Source organism: Schistocerca gregaria, unplaced genomic scaffold (assembly GCF_023897955.1).
Source record: "Schistocerca gregaria isolate iqSchGreg1 unplaced genomic scaffold, iqSchGreg1.2 ptg000343l, whole genome shotgun sequence".
In the NCBI taxonomy this organism is placed as follows: Eukaryota; Metazoa; Arthropoda; class Insecta; order Orthoptera; family Acrididae; genus Schistocerca; species Schistocerca gregaria.
Genome location: NW_026061807.1, coordinates 38,823 through 46,730, shown reverse-complemented (window position 1 = coordinate 46,730; position 7,908 = coordinate 38,823).

Genomic DNA, 7,908 nt, shown 5'->3' with positions numbered 1-7,908 from the left:
GTAAAAACCTGAGAAATCCGTCCGTATTCGTCATTTGTTATCGAATCGACCTAAAGCCAGAATGTCACACTGGCCGCTCTTCTCTCTGAAACGGTTGTACTTATCGTTTGCAAAGCTAAGACGTGTGCTGCGGTATGCGGAGACACTAAAACCACCATAGTAAAACACAGATGAAGCATCTAATTTATTGTAATAGCTAGTAGGAAGTAGTACAATTCAAGTTTTAGGTATCGATAATGGACTTTTTAGCTGGCTTTGGTGCCTTGGACATGAGCTAGGACCTTAAGAATCTGCATGAAACGAGGACCAGCAGCCGAGTTGCACGGGAGAATGTGAAAAGTGTTCATATGTAGTAAAAAAATGAGAAATCCGTCCGTTTTCGTCATTTGTTATCGAATCGACTTAAAGCCAGATCGTCACATTGGTCGCTCTTCTCTCTGAAACGATTGTACTTATCGTCTTCAAAGCTATGTCGCGTGCTGCGGTATGCGGAGACACTAAAAGCACCATAGTAGAACACAGATGAAGGTTCTAAGTTGATGTAATAGCCAGTAAGAAGTAGTACAATTCAAGTTTTAGGTATCGATTATTGACTTTTTAGCTGGCTTTGGTTCCTTGGACATGAGCTAGGAACTTAAGATTCTGCATAAAAGGTGGACTAGCAGCTGAGTTGCACGGGAGAATGTGAAAAGTGTTCATATGCAGTAAAAACCCGAAAAATCCGTTCGTTATTGTCATTTGTTATCGAATCGCTTAAAGCCAGATCGTCACATTGGCCGCTCTTCTCTCTGAAATGGTTGTACTTATCGTCTGCAATGCTATGACGTGTGCTGCGGTATGCGGAGACACTAAAATCACCATAGTTAAACACAGATGAAGCATCTAATTAAATGTAATAGCCTGTAAGAAGTAGTACAATTCAAGTTTTAGGTATCGATTATGGACTTTTTAGCTGGCTTTGGCGCCTTGGACATGAGCTAAGACATTAAGAATCTGCAAGAAAGGAGAACTAGCAGCCGAGTTGCACGGAAGAATGTGAAAAGTGTTCACATGTAGTAAAAACCTGAGAAATCCGTCCGTTTTCGTCATTTGTTATCGAATCGACTTAAAGCCAAATCGTCACATTGGCCTCTCTTCTCTCTGAAACGGTTGTACTTATCGTCTGCAAAGCTATGTCGCGTGCTGCGGTATGTGGAAATACTAAAAGCACCATAGCAGAACACAGATGAAGCTTCTATGTTGATGTAATAGCCAGTAAGAAGTAGTACAATTCAGGTATTAGGTATTGATTATTGACTTTTTAGCTGCGCTTTGGTGCGGTTGGACATGAGCTAGGACCTTAAGATTCTGCATGAAAAGAGAACTAGCAGCCGAGTTGCACGGCAGAATGTGAAAAGTGTTCATATGTAGTAAAAACCTGAGAAATCCGTCCGTTTTCGTCATTTGTTATCGAATCGACTTAAAACCAGAATGTCACACTTGCCGCTCTTCTCTCTGAAACGGTTGTACTTATCGTCTGCAAAGCTAAGACGTGTGCTGCGGTATGCGGAGACACTAAAACCACCATAGTAAAACACAGATGAAGCATCTAATTTAATGTAATAGCCAGTAAGAAGTAGTACAATTCAAGTTTTAGGTATCGATTATTGACTTTTTAGCTGGCTTTGGTTCCTTGGACATGAGCTAGGACCTTAAGATTCTGCATGAAAGGAGGACTAGCTGCCGAGTTGCACGGGAGAATGTGAAAAGTGTTCATATGTAGTAAAAACCTAGAAATCCGTCCGTTTTCGTCATTTGTTATCGAATCGACTTAAAGCCAGATCGTCACATTGGCCGCATTTCTGTCTAAAACGGTTGTACTTATCGTCTGCAAAGCTATGTCGCGTGCTGCGGTATGCGGAGACACTTAAAGCACCATAGTAGAACCCAGATGAAGCTTCTAAGTTGATGTAATAGCCAGTAAGAAGTAGTACAATTCAAGTTTTAGGTATCGATTATTGACTTTTTAGCTGGCTTTGGTGACTTGGACATGAGCTAGGACCTTAAGATTCTGCACGTAAGGAGAACTAGCAGCCAAGTTGCACGGGAGAATGTGAAAAGTGTTCATATGTAGTAAAAACCTGAGAAATCCGTCCGTTTTCGTCATTTGTTATCGAATCGACTTAAAGCCAGATCGTCACATTGGCCGCTCTTCTCTCTGAAACGGTTGTACTTATCGTCTGCAAAGCTATGTCGCGCCCTGCGGTATGCGGAGACACTAAAAGCACCATAGTAGAACACAGATGAAGCTTCTATGACGATGTAATTCGCCAGTAAGAAGTAGTACAATTCAAGTTTTAGGTATCGATTATTGACTTTTTAGCTGGCTTTGGTGCCTTGGACATGAGCTAGGACCTTAAGATTCTGCATGAAAGGAGGACTCCAGCCGAGTTGTACGGGAGAATGTGAAAAGTGTTCATATGTAGTAAAAACCTAGAAATCCGTCCGTTTTCGTCATTTGTTATCGAATCGACTTAAAGCCAGATCGTCACATTGGCCGCATTTATGTCTAAAACGGTTGTACTTATCGTATGCAAAGCTATGTCGCGTGCTGCGGTATGCGGAGACACTAAAAACATCATAGTAGAACACAGATGAAGCTTCTAAGTTGATGTAATAGCCAGTAAGATATAGTACAATTCTAGTTTTAGGTATTGATTATTGACTTTTTAGCTGGTTTTGGTGCCTTGGACATGAGCTAGGACGTTAGGATTCTGCATGAAAGGAGGACTAGCAGCCGCGTTGCACGGGAGAATGTGAGAAGTGTTCATATGTAGTAAAAACCTGAGAAATCCGTCCTTTTTCGTCATTTGTTATCGAATCGCCTTAAAGCCAGAATGTCACATTGGCCGCTCTTCTCTCTGAAACGGTTGTACTTATCGTCTGCAAAGCTATGACGTGTGCTGCGGTTAGCGGAGACACTAAAACCACAATAGTAAAACACAGATGAAGCTTCTAAGTTGATGTAATAGCCAGTAAGAAGTAGTCCAATTCAAGTTTTAGGTATCGATTATTAATTTCTTAGCTGGCTTTGGTGCTGTGGACATGAGCTAGGACCTTAAGATTCTGCATGAAAGGAGGACTAGCAGCTGAGTTGCACGGGAGAATGTGAAAAGTGTTCATATGCAGGAAAAACCCGAAAAATCCGTTCGTGATCGTCATTTGTTATCGAATCGACTTAAAGCCAGATCTTCACATTGGTCGCTCTTCTCTCTGAAACGATTGTACTTATCGACTGCATCGCTATGTCGCGTGCTGCGGTATGCGGAGACACTAAAAGCACCATAGTAGAACACAGATGAAGCTTCTAAGTTGATGTAATAGCCAGTAAGAAGTAGTACAATTCAAGTTTTAGGTATCGATTATTGACTTTTTAGCTGGCTTTGGTAACTTGGACAAGAGCTAGGACCTTAAGATTCTGCATGAAAGGAGAACTAGCAGCCGAGTTGCACGGGAGTATGTGAAAAGTGTTCATATGTAGTAAAAACCTGAGAAATCCGTCCGTATTCGTCATTTGTTATCGAATCGACCTAAAGCCAGAATGTCACACTGGCCGCTCTTCTCTCTGAAACGGTTGTACTTATCGTTTGCAAAGCTAAGACGTGTGCTGCGGTATGCGGAGACACTAAAACCACCATAGTAAAACACAGATGAAGCATCTAATTTATTGTAATAGCTAGTAGGAAGTAGTACAATTCAAGTTTTAGGTATCGATAATGGACTTTTTAGCTGGCTTTGGTGCCTTGGACATGAGCTAGGACCTTAAGAATCTGCATGAAACGAGGACCAGCAGCCGAGTTGCACGGGAGAATGTGAAAAGTGTTCATATGTAGTAAAAAAATGAGAAATCCGTCCGTTTTCGTCATTTGTTATCGAATCGACTTAAAGCCAGATCGTCACATTGGTCGCTCTTCTCTCTGAAACGATTGTACTTATCGTCTTCAAAGCTATGTCGCGTGCTGCGGTATGCGGAGACACTAAAAGCACCATAGTAGAACACAGATGAAGGTTCTAAGTTGATGTAATAGCCAGTAAGAAGTAGTACAATTCAAGTTTTAGGTATCGATTATTGACTTTTTAGCTGGCTTTGGTTCCTTGGACATGAGCTAGGAACTTAAGATTCTGCATAAAAGGTGGACTAGCAGCTGAGTTGCACGGGAGAATGTGAAAAGTGTTCATATGCAGTAAAAACCCGAAAAATCCGTTCGTTATTGTCATTTGTTATCGAATCGCTTAAAGCCAGATCGTCACATTGGCCGCTCTTCTCTCTGAAATGGTTGTACTTATCGTCTGCAATGCTATGACGTGTGCTGCGGTATGCGGAGACACTAAAATCACCATAGTTAAACACAGATGAAGCATCTAATTAAATGTAATAGCCTGTAAGAAGTAGTACAATTCAAGTTTTAGGTATCGATTATGGACTTTTTAGCTGGCTTTGGCGCCTTGGACATGAGCTAAGCCATTAAGAATCTGCAAGAAAGGAGAACTAGCAGCCGAGTTGCACGGAAGAATGTGAAAAGTGTTCACATGTAGTAAAAACCTGAGAAATCCGTCCGTTTTCGTCATTTGTTATCGAATCGACTTAAAGCCAAATCGTCACATTGGCCTCTCTTCTCTCTGAAACGGTTGTACTTATCGTCTGCAAAGCTATGTCGCGTGCTGCGGTATGTGGAAATACTAAAAGCACCATAGCAGAACACAGATGAAGCTTCTATGTTGATGTAATAGCCAGTAAGAAGTAGTACAATTCAGGTATTAGGTATTGATTATTGACTTTTTAGCTGCGCTTTGGTGCGGTTGGACATGAGCTAGGACCTTAAGATTCTGCATGAAAAGAGAACTAGCAGCCGAGTTGCACGGCAGAATGTGAAAAGTGTTCATATGTAGTAAAAACCTGAGAAATCCGTCCGTTTTCGTCATTTGTTATCGAATCGACTTAAAACCAGAATGTCACACTTGCCGCTCTTCTCTCTGAAACGGTTGTACTTATCGTCTGCAAAGCTAAGACGTGTGCTGCGGTATGCGGAGACACTAAAACCACCATAGTAAAACACAGATGAAGCATCTAATTTAATGTAATAGCCAGTAAGAAGTAGTACAATTCAAGTTTTAGGTATCGATTATTGACTTTTTAGCTGGCTTTGGTTCCTTGGACATGAGCTAGGACCTTAAGATTCTGCATGAAAGGAGGACTAGCTGCCGAGTTGCACGGGAGAATGTGAAAAGTGTTCATATGTAGTAAAAACCTAGAAATCCGTCCGTTTTCGTCATTTGTTATCGAATCGACTTAAAGCCAGATCGTCACATTGGCCGCATTTCTGTCTAAAACGGTTGTACTTATCGTCTGCAAAGCTATGTCGCGTGCTGCGGTATGCGGAGACACTTAAAGCACCATAGTAGAACCCAGATGAAGCTTCTAAGTTGATGTAATAGCCAGTAAGAAGTAGTACAATTCAAGTTTTAGGTATCGATTATTGACTTTTTAGCTGGCTTTGGTGACTTGGACATGAGCTAGGACCTTAAGATTCTGCACGTAAGGAGAACTAGCAGCCGAGTTGCACGGGAGAATGTGAAAAGTGTTCATATGTAGTAAAAACCTGAGAAATCCGTCCGTTTTCGTCATTTGTTATCGAATCGACTTAATGCCAAATCGTCACATTAACCTCTCTTCTCTCAGAAACGGTTGTACTTATCGTCTGCAAAGCTATGTCGCGTGCTGCGGTATGTGGAGACACTAAAAACACCATAGTAGAACACAGATGAAGCTTCTATGTTGATGTAATAGCCAGTAAGAAGTAGTACAATTCAAGTTTTAGGTATCGATTATTGACTTTTTAGCTGGCTTTGGTGCGGTTGGACACGAGCTAGGACCTTAAGATTCTGCATGAAAGGAGAACTAGCAGCCGAGTTGCACGGGAGAATGTGAAAAGTGTTCATATGTAGTAAAAACCTGAGAAATCCGTCCGTTTTCGTCATTTGTTATCGAATCGACTTAAAGCCAAATCGTCACATTGGCCTCTCTTCTCTCTGAAACGGTTCTACTTATCGTCTGCAAAGTAATGTCGCGTGCTGCGGTATGTGGAGAACTAAAAGCACCATTGTAGAACACAGATGAAGCTTCTATGTTGAAGTAATAGCCAGTAAGAAGTAGTACTATTCAAGTTTTAGGTATCGATTATTGACTTTTTAGGTGGCTTTGGTGCCTTGGACATGAGCTAGGACCTTAAGATTCTCCATGAAAGGAGGACTAGCAGCTGAGTTGCACGGGAGAATGTGAAAAGTGTTCATATGCAGTAAAAACCCGAAAAATCCGTTCGTTATCGTCATTTGTTATCGAATCTACTTAAAGCCAGATCGTCACATTGGCCGCTCTTCTCTCTGAAATGGTTGTACTTATCGTCTGCAATGCTATGACGTGTGCTGTGGTTTGCGGAGACTCTAAAACCAACATAGTAAAACACAGATGAAGCATCTAAGTTGATGTAATAGTCTGTAAGTAGTAGTACAATTCAAGTTTTAGGTATCGATTATGGACTTTTTAGCTGGCTTTGGCGCCTTGGACGTGAGCTAGGACCTTAAGAATCTGCATGAAAAGAGGACTGGCAACCGAGTTGCACGGGAGAATGTGAAAAGTGTTCATATGTAGTAAAAACCTGAGAAATCCGTCCGTATTCGTCATTTGTTATCGAATCGACTTTAAACCAGATCGTCACATTGGTCGCTCTTCTCTCTGAAACGATTGTACTTATCGTCTGCAAAGCTATAACGTGTGTTGCGGTATGAGGAGACACTAAAAGCACCATAGTAGAACACAAATGAAGCTTCTAAGAAGGTGTAATAGCCAGTAAGAAGTAGTACAATTCATGTTTTATTTATCTATTATTGACTTTTTACCCTTCTTTGTTGCCTTCGACATGAGCTAGGAACTTAAGATTTTGCATGAAAGGAGGACTAGCAGCCGCGTTGCACGGGAGAATGTGAAAAGTGTTCATATGTAGTAAAAACCTGAGAAATCCGTCCATTTTCGTCATTTGTTATCGAATCGACTTGAAGCCAGATCGTCACATTGGCCGCACTTCAGTCTGAAACGGTTACATTTATCGTCTGCAAAGCTATGTCTCGTGCTGCGGTATGCGGAAACACTAAAAGCACCATAGTAGAACACAGATGAAGCTTCTAGGTTGATGTAATAGCCAGTAAGAAGTAGTACAATTCAAGTTTTAGTTATCGATTATTGACTTTTTACACTACTTTGGTGCCTTGGACATGATCTAGGACCTTAACGTTTTGCATGAAAGGAGGACTAGCAGCCGCGTTGCACGGGAGAATGTGAAAAGTGTTCATATGTAGCAAAAACCTGAGAAATGCGCACGTTTTCGTCATTTGTTATCGAATCGACTTAAAGCCAGATCATCACATTCGCCGCTCTTCTCTCTGAAACGGTTACATTTATCGTCTGCAAAGCTATGTCGCGTGTTGCGGTATGCGGGGACACTAAAAGCACCATAGTAGAACACAGATGAAGCTTCTATGTTGATGTAATAGCAAGTGAGAAGTAGTACAATTCACGTTTGAGGTATCGATTATTGACTTTTTACACTTCTTTGGTGCCTTGGATATGAGCTAGGACCTTAACATTTTGCATGAAACGAGGACCAGCAGCCGAGTTGTACGGGAGAATGTGAGAAGTGTTCATATGTAGTAAAAACCTGAGAAATCCGTCCATTTTCGTCATTTGTTATCGAATCGACTTGAAGCCAGATCGTCACATTGGCCGCACTTCAGTCTGAAACGGTTACATTTATCGTCTGCAATGCTATGTCGCGTGCTGCGGTATGTGGAGACACTAAAACCACCATAGTAAAA